Below are 14,182 nucleotides of genomic sequence, written 5' to 3'. Positions count from 1 at the left end.
TCTGAAGCACATCGAAATTCAGTAAAATACGGTTAGTCTTGGACTACCTCAACAATCATTTCAAAAGCTACTTGAATCTACACAATTTAGAAATAAGGGATTTAACTTTGAACTTGAATTAAATGATTCTGAACAATTAACAGTAGTAAAATTTAGTACGTACCAAGCTGAGCTGCAGTCACAGGTAAGCTAAAATACGGTAACAAAACTCGCACTCTTAATTTGTGCTTGTGTAATCTGAATATTGTAGCCAGCTATGAATACCTTAATTTAACTTTGAAATTAAAGCAGTGAAATGATGTTACTTTAATGCTGGCGTCTGAATTTCAACGACACTCGGGTTCATTCCGGAAAAGGAAGGGACCCTGCTTGGTAATGCGATTGGGACAATGAGCAACAAACGTTCATGCTAAGTTGCTGTAATTTTGTGATGCAACAATTTTAAAAGTTTGAAAAGCTGAGGTCTGCCATACAGTTCTAAAACTTTACGTGCTTCCAGTCTTCCTTGTTGGTTGATTGAAGGCTTGAAGCCGTCGATCGAGGAGGTGGCGACAGTCACTCATTGTCGGCCGTCGCTGTTGCAGAAGCTGGATGTTGGCGCGCCTTCTTCTCGACACGGTCACCAGACGAAACGGGCTCTTGATGTGCGCCAGCTAATGCTTCCCGCCCGCGACACCATGTCAGAAACTGTCATAGCAAGTCGAGCGCAATTACATGTTGCCAAACCCCGAAAGCGCGGCAACTCGCGGGAGCGTCACACAACACACCTGCTCCACTCGCTACTACAGCCAGACTCTCTCTGCTCTGCCCGCGCTCCACGCGGCAGAGTTAACACTACCAAAGATCCTAAACACTTTCGTTCTCCACACGACCTATCGATGTAATGGTTCGATAGCATAGTTTCCCTAGGCCAGACCCAGCGTAAAAACACAAATAATCTTTACACAACAAACCAATTATACATCGACATAAATGCATATATATAAAAATACTAAAACAATTACAATATACAAAGACACAGAAACGTCATATATTCAGGTAACAAAATAAGGAAAAAAATTTGCAGTGCAATAGATGGAAATAGGAGGATATGCATTTCCGGCGTTACATGCGTTCAGTGCGAAACTTGTTTCCAGTGATAAAGCAACATTTTTTCTTAATGGTGAAGTGAACGGACACAATGTGCGAATCTGGGCGGTAGAGAATCCTCACGCTTTCGTGCAGCAAATTCGCAATTCACCAAAAGTGAACGTGTTTTGTGCAATCTCACGATTTAAAGTTTATGGCCCCTTTTTCTTCTGCGAAAAAAACGTTACAGGACACGTGTATCTGGACATGCTGGAAAATTGGCTCATGCCACAACTGGAGACCGACAGCGCCGACTTCATCTTTCAACAGGATGGTGCTCCACCACACTTCCATCATGATGTTCGGCATTTCTTAAACAGGAGATTGGAAAACCGATGGATCGGTCGTGGTGGAGATCATGATCAGCAATTCATGTCATGGCCTCCACGCTCTCCCGACTTAAGCCCATGCGATTTATTTCTGTAGGGTTATGTGAAAGATTCAGTGTTTAAGCCTCCTCTACAAAGAAACATGCCAGAACTGCGAGCTCGCATCAACGATGCTTTCGAACTCATTGATGGGGACATGCTGCGCCGAGTGTGGGAGGAACTTGATTATCGGCTTGATGTCTGCCGAATCACTAAAGGGGCACATATCGAACATTTGTGAATGTCTAAAAAAACTTTTTGAGTTTTTGCATGTGTGTGCAAAGCATTGTGAAAATATCTCAAATAATAAAGTTATTGTAGAGCTGTGAAATTGCTTCAATCATTTGTAATAACCCTGTATTTGATGCCGAGCAAGGTCAGCATGCCAGTATCTCAGAGTGAAGCTTGGCGAGCATCTACATCTGTTACTTTGGTGCATAAGTTCATAGCCTTTTTCCGTAAGTTTCACAAACAAAACAGATACACATACCAGAGATTTTAGTCATCAGTAATATACTCTCCTTAACTATTCATAATAGTATCCTAACGCTGGGGTAACTTTTCGATTCCGCCACAGTAGAAATAATTTGGTATTGAGGCGAAGAACTCGTTGAGCCATGTACGGAGCGCATTTTCATCCGGAAGGAAAGTTCTTCGGTAGAGAGCGGTAAATGTGAGAAACTGAGGGCACAAGGTCAGCTGAATAAAGTGGATGCGGATTGACTTCCCATCCCAACTCCTATGCACCGCTTTTTGTCATTCTAGCAGAACATGGACACCCATAATCTACATCTACATTTATACTCCGCAAGCGACCCAACGGTCTGTGGCGGAGGGCACTTTACGTGCCACTGTCATTATCTCTCTTTCCTGTTCCAGTCGCGTATGGTTCGCGAGAAGAACGACTGCCGGAAAGCCTCCGTGCGCGCTCGAATCTCTCTAATTCTACATTCGTGATCTCCTCGGGAGGTATAAGTAGAGGGAAGCAATATATTCGATACCTCATCCAGAAACGCACCCTCTCGAAACCTGCACAGCAAGCTACACCGCGATGCAGACCGCCTCTCTTGCAGAGTCTGCCACTCGAGTTTGCTAAACATCTCTGTAACGCTATCACGCTTACCAAATAACCCTGTGACGAAACGCGCCGCTCTTCGTTGGATCTTCTTATCTCCTCCGTCAACCCGACCTGGTACGCATCCCACACTGATGAGCAATACTCAAGTATAGGTCGAACGAGTGTTTTGTAAGCCACCTCCTTTGTTGATGGACTACATTTTCTAAGGACTCTCCCAATTAATCTCAACCTGGCAGCCGCCTTACCAGCAATTAATTTTATGTGATCATTCCACTTCAAATCGTTCCGTACGCATACTCCCGCATATTTTACAGAAGTAACTGCTACCAGTGTTTGTTCCGCTATCGTATAATCACACAATAAAGGTTGCTTCTTTCTATGTATTGGCAATGCATTACATCCGTCAATGTTAAGGGTCAGCTGCCACTCCCTGAACCATGTGCCTATCCGCTGCAGATCTTCCTGCATTTCGCTGCAATTCTCTAATGCTGCAACTTCTCTGTATACTACAGCATCATCCGCGAAAAGCCGCATGGAATCGTAGAGTAGCATCACTTTACGCGGTCTCCTGGTCTTTGTTCTGTAATTGAGTCTGCAAGAAGTCTCCGTTGTTGATAGTAAATGTCAGCCGTGATTGTTAAACTTCGGTGAAAGCGGTATATTAATAATTTTACGGTATATTAATAATTTTTACGGTATATTAATAATTTTTACGTATGGACCGTCTGACAGCAACTGAATAAAACACAATTTTAGTGCCATACGCGTTTCGCCTTTATTTTCTGCAAGGCATCATCAGTAGCCTGGAATATGTACATATGTTAGCTATTTTATTTACATTTTTGTCATTGTGCCTACAGGTTATAAACAGTTCTGGTGGTTGGTATTTCCTATTAAGTAGTAATGTTTTGAACTGTACTTACAGGTTGCGTGGACAATTTCCTACATATTACGCTCCTGTTGCATTTTTGGTGTTGTTCTTCTTCTTATGAACGCCAATTTGCGGTTTTTTCCCCATTCCACAACACTATGCACTGAACGCTTGTTTTAAAGCAATGTTTTGGTTTCTGTTGCCGACTGTCAAATGTTTTTGCCAAAGATCGAATGTTATTGCCAAACTTATGAGTTTAACTATTGAAGTATCTGTGGTCTGTACGTGTATGCATTTGTGTGTGCGTTTGTGTATGTGACACACACACACACACACACACACACACACACACATACACAAACGCACACGCAAATGCATACATATTCCAGGCCACTGATGATGCCTTGCAGAAAATAAAGGCGAAACGCGTATGGCACTAAAACTGTGTTTTATTCAGTTGCTGTCAGACGGTCCATAAGTAAAAATTATTAATATACCGTAATATTACACGCAACTGAGGACGACAGGACTATAAAAGTTGAAGATCTCGGTGAAAGCATTCCTAGCACAGCACACAATCGCTATTACACCAGATGCGTAGCATTCTCTTTTGTGGATGCGAGCAGGTCTTTGTACGCGGTAATTGCTGCTTTGTTTGGGCTTAACCATTCCTTTGTTCTCCTTATGTTAGCCTAAAGACATCAATTCTCGTCACCAATAACGATACAGGATAGAAATTGTCGGTCTTGTTCACGAGACAGTTGCTGACGAGCAAGGAGAGGTACACAAATGGCCACCCCCTGATTTCTGTGATTTTGGCTTAGAGCTCGTGGTAATCATACGCTCGAAGTTTGATCTTCCCCACTGCATACAAACGTCGCACGACGATCATATTACTACATTTCATCACATTTGCCACTTCTCGAGACACCGATGCGGATCATTGTGGATTAATGCGATTAACCGATCTTCATCAAACTCTCCGAACGTGGGTAGTTACTAATGTCAAAACGATCCTCCTTAAAACCAGAAATTACTTTCCTTCGGTGCTCTGTCCAGCGACTTTATCACCATACAAGGCGCAAATCTTTCTGGCTACTTCCCCTGCTATCACACCACTATTGAACTCAGACACAAGAATATGTCGGAATTTTTCCGGTTTCTCCACTTGTCACGCCATTTTCTAGCGTCCACAACTTCATTCACTATCTTCAGATGACAGAATGACAATATATAAACTCAGATAGCAGCAGTGAACTAGCAATAAAAAATGACACTCGATAAATCCATAGCAATCGGGTTACCAATACGCAAATCAAAAGCGCTACGAACTTACAAACCAAATTAATACATCTACATTTACATGCTTACTCTGCAATTGGCACGTAAGTGCCTGGTAGAGGGTTCATCGAACAACCTTCGAGCTATTTCTCTCCATTCCGCGCTCGAACAGCGCGTGGGGAAAACAGCACTTCAATCTTTTCGTACGAACTATGATATATCTTATTTTTTCGTGATCATCAATTCTACCTATGTAGGTGTGCGCCAACAGGATATTTTTACAGCAAGAGGAAAAAGTTCGTGATTGAAAATTCTCGAGGAGATCGTGTCGCAATGAAAAACCCTTTTGTTTTAAAGACTGTGACCCCAACTCATACACGACAGACCATTAAAATTGCTACACCACGATGATGACGTGCTACAGACGCGAAATTTAAATGACAGGAAGAAGATGCTGTGATATGCAAATGATTATCTTCTCAGAGCATTCATTCACACAAGGTTGGCGCCGGTGGCGACACCTACGACGTGCTGACATGAGAAAAGTTTCCAACCAATTTCTCATACACAAATAGCAGTTGTCCGGCGTCACCTGGTGAAACGTTATTGTGATGCCTCGTGTAAGGAGGAGAAATGCGTACCATCACGTTTCCGACTTTGATAAAGGTCGGATTGTAGCCTATCGCGATTGCGGTTTATCGTATCGCGACACTGCTGCTCGCGTTGGTCGAGATCCAATGACTGGTTGAAGAATAAGGAATCGGTGGGTTCAGGAGGGTAACACGGAACGACGTGCTGAATCCAAACGGCCTCGTCGAGATGACAGGCATCTTATCCGCATGGTTGCAACGGATCGTGCAGCCACGTCTCGATCCCTGTGTCAACAAATGGGGACATTCGCAAGACAACAACCATCTGCACGACCGGTTCGACGACGTCTGCAGCAGCATGGAGTATCAGCTCGGAGACCGTGGCTGCAGTTACCCTTGACGCTACATCACAGACAGGAGCGCCTGCGATGGTGTACTCAACGACGAACCTGGGCGCACGAACGGCAAAATGTCATTTTTTCGGGTGAATCCAGGTTCTATTTCGAGCATCATGATGGTCGCATCCGTGTTTGGCGACATCTCGGTGAACGCACATTGGAAGCGTGTATTCTTCATCGCCATACTGGCGTATCACCCGGAGTGATGGTATGGAGTTCCATTGGTTACACGTCTCGGTCACCTCTTGTTCGCATTGACGGCACTTTGAACAGTGGACGTTACATTTCAGATGTATTACGACACGTGGCTCTACCCTTCATTCGATCCCTGCGAAACCATATAGTTCAGCAGAATAATGCACGACCGCATGTTGCAAGTCCTGTACGGGTCTTTCTGGATACAGAAATTGTTCGACAGCATCCCTGGCCAGCACATTCTCCAGATCTCTCACCAATCGAAAACGTCTGGTCAATGTCGGCCGAGCAACTGGCTTGTCACAATACGCCAACCACTACTCTTGATGAACTGTAGAATCGTGTTGAAGCTGCATGGGCAGCTGTACCTGTACACGCCATCCGAGCTCTGTTTGACTCAATGCCCAGGCGAATCAAGGCCGTTATTAGTTGGTTGTTCTGGGTACTGATTTCTCAGGATCTATGCACCCAAATTGCGTGAAAATGTAATCACATGTCAGTTCTAGTACAATATATTTGTCCAATGAATACCCGTTTATCGTTTGCATTTCTTCTTGGTGAAGCAATTTTAATGACCAGTAGTGTATATCATGTCCATGGCACTCTTGCTCCTATTTAGCGATAACACAAAACGAGCTGCCCTTCTCTGAAATTTTTCCAGCCTCCTCCGTCAGTCCCATCTGATGCGGATCCCACACTACACAGCAATACTCCAGAAGTGGGCGTACAAGCGAGGCGTAGGCAGTCTCTTTTAGAAGATCTGTTGAACTTTCTAAATGTTCTTCCAATAAATCGCAGACCTTGGTTTGCTTTCCCCGCAACATTCCGCAACATTACCTATCTGGCCGTTCCAATATCAATTTCTCGCAATTATTATTAAAAGGCAGTCCTATGTTGCAGAAAGCTCCTCATTGGCTCAGAGACGATGCGGTTCTCCCGGGTAGGACATCATCACGTTATCTCGTGCAATGTGGGTCATTAGTCACGCTCGAAATCTGTAAACATGGTTCGGGTGTAAATTGCTGATGGGCGAATCACGCTCACACAGTGTTCGGTCCCAGGGCAAATTGCTCGCGGCCTATCCACTATGTGAGCGCGGATGGGCCACCAGCAATTTGCTCTGGGACCATGTTTACAGTCTTGGAGCTTGGCCTTAATCTGCGCTGCTATGATTGATGACCCATATTGCATGAGATAACCTTATGGCGCCCTACCCCGGGTTAAAAGCGTAGTTTTTTATCCAATAAAGAGGTTTCTCTAATTTAGGACTATCTTATATTATTAATGGCAACAGAAGGTTGCTGTACCACCACATCCCAATGGAATAAATTCTATTCGCAATTGCTATTCCTAAGTACACCACTTACCATTAAAATTGCTACACCACGTAGACGACGTGCTACAGGAGCGAAATTTATCCGACAGGAAGAAGATGCTGTGATAGGCAAATGATTCGCTTTTCAGAGTATTCACACAAGGTTGGCACGGTTGGCGACACCTACAACGTGCTGACATGAGGAAAGTTTCAAATCGATTTCTCATACACAAACAGCAGTTGACCGGCGTTGCCTGTGATGCCTCGTATAAGGAGGTTTCCAACATTGATAAAGGTCGGATTGTAGCCTATCGCGATTGCGGTTTATCGTTTCGCGACATTACTGCTCGCGTTGGTCGAGATCCAATGGCTGTTAGCAGAATATGGAATCGGTGGGTTCAGGAGCGTAATACGGAACGCCTTGCTGGATCCCAACGGCCTCGTATCACTAGCAGTCGAGATGACAGGCATCTTATCCGCATGGCTGTAACGGATCGTGCAGCCCCGTCTCGATCCCTGAGTCAACTGATGGGGACGTTTGCAACACAACAACCATCTGCACGAACAGTTCGACGACGTTTGCAGCAGCACGGACTATCAGCTCGGAGACCATTGCTGCGGTTACCCTTGACGCTGCATCACAGACACGAGCTCCTGCGATGGTGTACTCAACGACGAACCTGGGTGCACAAATGGAAAAACGTCATTTTTTCGGAAGAATCCAGGTTCAACCAGCGGTGATATATACGCTTTTCTGAGAGCTCTGTCAGGGTCTACACACACTGCGCTTTGTTGAAGTGCAGCGACAATGTACTACTAGTTAGACACCAGTTAACTTCACCCACTACCTCGTCCTCCCCTATTCTTTGACCCATCTCTCACTGTCCGCCCCCAGTAGCTGAGTGGTCAGCGTAACAGACTGTCAATCCTAAGGGCCCGGGTTCAATTCCCGGCTTGGTCGGAGATTTTCTCCGCTCGTGGACTGGGTGTTGTGTTGTCCTAATCATCATTATTTCATCCCCATCGACGCGCAGGTCGCCGAAGTGGCGTCAACTCGAAAGACCTGCACCAGGCGAACGGTCTACCCGACGGGAGGCCCTAGCCACACGACATTTCATTTCATCTCTCACTACTGTAGAGGGGAAAGGTTAGGCACATCTTTCATCCTGGTCGTGGCTGCCCTGACCGCCAGCGTTTGTTGTGGAGCAGCATCACTGGATAACCCTGGCGGGGGCGAAGCGAGTGCGGTGCAAGTTCTCGGCTTACAGCGGCGATAACTCGCGCCTTACGTAACGCGAGGGGGCTTCGGTGGTAGCAGCCAGCCACCGCGCTGGCGCTCCGCTCGTTCGCGCGTCATCGACCAACAGACGGAATAACAAAGCGGTGTTAAACACGCTTGTGCAACACCAGGCTGCAACTTACTACGCGGCAGCGAAGAAGCTGGTGGACTACGATTCTACCACCTTCGTTCCAACGTAGTAAATACCACACTAATAACACAAATAGCTGCGTAAATACAGCACCACCATGAAACGTTCGAAGGATCAGTCCTTCAGGATTTGGGACAGGAAGCAAAGTTACACGGCTTCACCCTCAAATTCATCATGTCACCTGTACGGCATGCTAGGTAACACATTCAGGCATTCATACACGTCTTGCAGGTCGATTACAAGAGTACCGAATGAAAAGCGGTACAAAGAAAATTAATCTTCGTTGATCCATTACGGACCGTGGGACAACGGCTGGCATTTATTTCTTGATGCAATAATTTACCAACAGCCGTATGTATTGTAGAAATTTATTTTATGAACTTCTTATGTGCTACCAGTTTCGGCATTACATTGATGCCATCTTCAGGCCTCACACGTCATAGTCGTAAAAACGCTATACACGGAAGGAGCCATATAACTGGATCCGTGAATCGGATCAGGTGGCCACCAAGAGCTGCTGCATAACGATTTGATTCACGGACTCAGTTATATGGCTCCTTCCGTGTATAGCATTTTTACGACTATGACGTGTGGGGCCTGAAGATGGCATCAATGTAACGCCGAAACTGGTACCACATAAGAAGTTCATAAAATACATTTCTACAATACATACGGCTGTTGGTAAATTATTGCATCAAGAAAAAGAAAATTAACGTGATGTGAGTGCATGACAAAGAAAATACGAAAGTGAAAACAACAGAGGGCCAAATGGAATAGATTGCACAGTAGTCGTATTTGTGGAGCATGCTGACTGATAACTGGACGAGTGAAAAAGTAATGAGATTAAGAATTCCTATGGTAAAGCAAGCCATCCAACTCTAATTATTCAGAAAATTGGGGGTCGCAGTTATTTATTCCACAGGTGTCCTTAAACACACACAGTAAGATGTCTTGCGGAGTATAAATTTAGATATAAGTATGTTCCTCGGAATCGCTCTTTCCTTTTTTTCTGATTTCTCCTCAATTTCTACAGTTTTACAATTCTGTACCGAAAACCTTGGCAATTGCTTCGTGTACTGAACAACCCAGTTTCCATCCACACGACAAGTTCCAATCAATCATGACAACGCCTTTCTCTGTATATTCGGACTGCTTTGCAGCCACTAATTCCTACTCCTCCACACAGTAAATGCGTGTCAACAAGTCCCTGTAACTAACCTGCACTACCATGGACACGTCGCAGGCGGCGGTTTGTTGCTTATTATGGTAGGATTTGATTGCCCTCGCAAAGTTTGGTGAACTCTCAATCGCGTCAGAACCAACTGTGGGAGATGCGCCGACTCCTTACACAGATGGGGTAAACTTCCTTCGGCCACTTGCGACTGTGGCGCTGAGAGACAGACGGTCAAGCACATCGTGCAGGAATGCCCACTAAGGGCATGTGAGGGTGACCCACAGGATTTCCTAATGGCGACCCAAGAGGCAATCGACTATACAGGGTGATTCAAAAAGAATACCACAACTTTAAAAATGTGTATTTAATGAAAGAAACAAAATATAACCTTCTGTTATACATCATTACAAAGAGTATTTAAAAAGGGTTTTTTTCACTCAAAAACAAGTTCAGAGATGTTCAATATGGTCCCCTCCAGACACTCGAGCAATATCAACCCGATACTCCAACTCGTTCCACACTCTCTGTAGCATATCAGGCGTAACAGTTTGGATAGCTGCTGTTATTTCTCGTTTCAAATCATCAATGGTGGCTGGGAGAGGTGGCCGAAACACCATATCCTTAACATACCCCCATAAGAAAAAATCGCAGGGGGTAAGATCAGGGCTTCTTGGAGGCCAGTGATGAAGTGCTCTGTCACGGGCTGCCTGGCGGCCGATCCACCGCCTCGGGTAGTTGACGTTCAGGTTTCATAACTAACCTTTTTCGTAGGACTCTCCATACAGTTGATTGTGGAATTTGCAGCTCTCTGCTAGCTCTGCGAGTCGATTTTCCTGGGCTGCGAACAAATGCTTGCTGGATGCGTGCTACATTTTCATCACTAGTTCTCAGCCGTCCAGAACTTTTCCCTTTGCACAAACACCCATTCTCTGTAAACTGTTTATACCAACGTTTAATACACCACCTATCAGGAGGTTTAACACCATACTTCGTTCGAAATGCACGCTGAACTACTGTCGTCGATTCACTTCTGCCGTACTCAATAACACAAAAAGCTTTCTGTTGAGCGGTCGCCATATTAGCATCAACTGACGCTGACGCCTAGTCAACAGCGCCTCAAGCGAACAAATGTACAACTAAATGAAACTTTATAGCTCCCTTAATTCGCCGACAGATAGTGCTTAGCTCTGCCTTTTGTCGTTGCAGAGTTTTAAATTCCTAAAGTTGTGGTATTCTTTTTGAATCACCCTGTATATTATCCAAGCTGGACGTTTGTTTGTGATTGCTCTTCTGTGAGTGTAAATTAACAACTGGCGGTGTCCTTATATACAAACTGTTATTTATTGATCTGTTTATACATATGTGATTTTTTTTTAAGTCGTGTTGTTTCTGTAATTTTTATTGCGATGTTATGAGCCATACGCTAAATAAATAAATACGGTAGGACGCAAGTGAGTTTAGGCAATACTTTATCCCAAGTTCCCTATTAAATCTTATCAAGTTGATGGAAATGTTTTGATAGTACAGCAGCGCCCCTGCTGTTGCCACATATTGCGAGATGGCAGCTGGCGCCCACCGCCTTCGCGTTTCCTTGTTAGAGTCCGTATCTGCACTGCTTGCGATGAGGCGCGTACCAACCCGTTGGATCAGTGCTCTAAATAAGTTTTGTATCATCGGTATTTCTGGAGACGTTACACACACACCCTTACGTCACGGTGCAGAAAGAGTCTGTGGAAAACTGCGCGATACTGCGAATGCTTTAAAAATGGCGGATGTTTTGAAAATGATCGCTCTCCCTCCCTGTTGGCTTTTGCTCGCTTGGTGCACTCATGTATCAGCCTTACTAATCTGAAACTAATGACCTTTTGTAAATCACCCGTTCCTGCAAAAGAAACTCACGCGCCCACCCATGAAGCAGAATTGGGCGGCATCGCGTCATTTCTTAAAGCACAGGTCGGGGTAACGAGTCGGCTCCAAATTTAAAACTGGTCTGTTCATGTATTTACGGTCCCTTATTCACGCGAGGTAGCACTCAGTTGCGACGCTAGACCCTGTTAGTCTGCGTGGGAAGTTCAGGTCTCATTTCTTAATTACATGACGCTTTGCGGTTACGCAACGAAGGCTTAGTGAAAGCAGTAAAATTATCTTACTTGCGTTTTATGTTTACCATGATGCTAGATAGGAGAGTCTCTCTCTCTCCCTCTCTCTCCCTCTCTCTCCCTCTCTCTCCCTCTCTCTCCCTCTCTCTCCCTCTCTCTCCCTCTCTCTCCCTCTCTCTCCCTCTCTCTCCCTCTCTCTCCCTCTCTCTCCCTCTCTCTCCCTCTCTCTCCCTCTCTCTCCCTCTCTCTCCCTCTCTCTCCCTCTCTCTCCCTCTCTCTCCCTCTCTCTCCCTCTCTCTCCCTCTCTCTCCCTCTCTCTCCCTCTCTCTCCCTCTCTCTCCCTCTCTCTCCCTCTCTCTCCCTCTCTCTCCCTCTCTCTCCCTCTCTCTCCCTCTCTCTCCCTCTCTCTCCCTCTCTCTCCCTCTCTCTCCCTCTCTCTCCCTCTCTCTCCCTCTCTCTCCCTCTCTCTCCCTCTCTCTCCCTCTCTCTCCCTCTCTCTCCCTCTCTCTCCCTCTCTCTCCCTCTCTCTCCCTCTCTCTCCCTCTCTCTCCCTCTCTCTCCCTCTCTCTCCCTCTCTCTCCCTCTCTCTCCCTCTCTCTCCCTCTCTCTCTCTCTCTCTCTCTCTCGCTCGAAGTTTTTAAAGCTGCTTATTATACACAGAACTCAAGTGTAGTCAGAGAAAGGAAGAAACCTGTCGTCTTGTTCACGATACGGATAAATGATGCGGTGAACAACTTTGCAAACTCCATTTAGCTCCTTGCAAATGGTGCTATTCTATAAATGAAACCACTACTGCTACAAAATTGTTGTGAAATCCAGGAAGATCTAGAGGAGATAAATGCCTGATGCGCAGAATGGCACTTGACTCTCAGCATAAATTAATGTGAAATGAATTAAATGAAATGACTGGCTCGATAGAGACGTTGTCAGTGTAGACGCAGTAACATAAAATAATCAGTGCTAATCATTCAGATATGTTGAAATTGCAGTCCAATAAGCATTCGGTAACAACTGAAAATATGTGCCATTTTTTTTTTGTTATAAGTACTTCTGTTTATATGCTATCCATATGTACACTCAGTTCTTAGCTATGGCATTCTTCTTTGGGGAACAAATGCGCAAAATATGAACACAGTTTTCAAACTCCCGAGCTCATTGTAAAGATCTGTTCAAAACACTGGGGATTGTGAATACAATTACCAGTCAGTTGTACACATCAAAAATAACATTGGGAACTACTGCACGAACATTTCTGTCCATGAACATGGAACGAGAGCTAGACTCAACTTCCATTTGCCAAGAAAAAAGAAACATGAAACTCAAAACAGAATTTTCTACCAACGGATAAAACTGTACAATAAATTACCAAAAGAGATAAAAGAAATTGCAAAAATACACTTACTTAAAAAGGCAGCTAAAAAGTAGCTGTTATGCAATGCATTTTATATATTGAAGGATGACTTAGATAAAACAGAGTAAGGGTTTGGTAAAAAATATTTATATAAATAAATAATAATTATAAATAACGATTTTAAATTGGTCTAAACTTGTAAATACTTTGACATGTCCTATAGCCTTGTAAAAAGAGATCTGCGGATAAATAAAGTTGCTACTAAAAGTAATAACATTGTAACGCGTTTTTAAAATTACGGAGGAAATAAAGATATGTTTCTTGAAACTTAATTATGTCGCACAATTGTTTTGTATTCGTAACGTTCATATTTTTGTCTTTCTTTTTCCGTAATTGTTCTTGGTTTCACACCGTTCATCGTGGTTTGTATACACACTTTTGGCTTAGAAATACTGATGCGTGTTATTTAATTTTTAAAATCATAAACATGAATATATACTGGCAAAATTTCAGATAACCTCTGTGGTTGAAGTCTCGCAACCAACAGCATATGAGAATTTTTATTCGGTGCTAAAGACAAGCTCCAAATTAATGGCACACAGCGGAGCACATGAAATCACAGGAAAAGCACTGCGGGGAAGTATACACCCGACAGTCAGGCAGAACTGTGGCTGTTTTATGAAGATGGTATCTGTTCTTTCGGACATGTCCGAAAGAACAGATACCATCTTCATATAGCTAAGGCTAACCGGCCATTGACCTTGTTCTGTGCTGAATGCACACACATTGCCGAACTCTTACAGGACTCGGTAAGATTGTCTGCCGCTGACGAATGTAGTGTGTGGACATTAAGTTGGGAATGTGGGTCTCACGGGGAGCGTGCAAGGGATAAATCCTTGCAGTC

At 44.4% G+C, this 14,182-nt stretch overlaps 1 protein-coding gene across 1 annotated transcript in view; it reads left to right on the top strand.

Moving 5' to 3' along the window:
* The window catches only part of LOC126177105 (proton channel OtopLc), a 760,838-nt gene that overhangs the window by 144,338 nt on the left and 602,318 nt on the right, over nucleotides 1-14,182 (top strand). The gene's annotated exons all lie outside the window — the stretch shown is intronic.

The sequence above is a fragment of the Schistocerca cancellata genome, chromosome 3, assembly GCF_023864275.1.
Source record: "Schistocerca cancellata isolate TAMUIC-IGC-003103 chromosome 3, iqSchCanc2.1, whole genome shotgun sequence".
In the NCBI taxonomy this organism is placed as follows: domain Eukaryota; kingdom Metazoa; phylum Arthropoda; class Insecta; order Orthoptera; family Acrididae; genus Schistocerca; species Schistocerca cancellata.
Note: the sequence above shows the minus strand (reverse complement) of the source record. Positions and strands in the feature narration are given on the sequence as shown.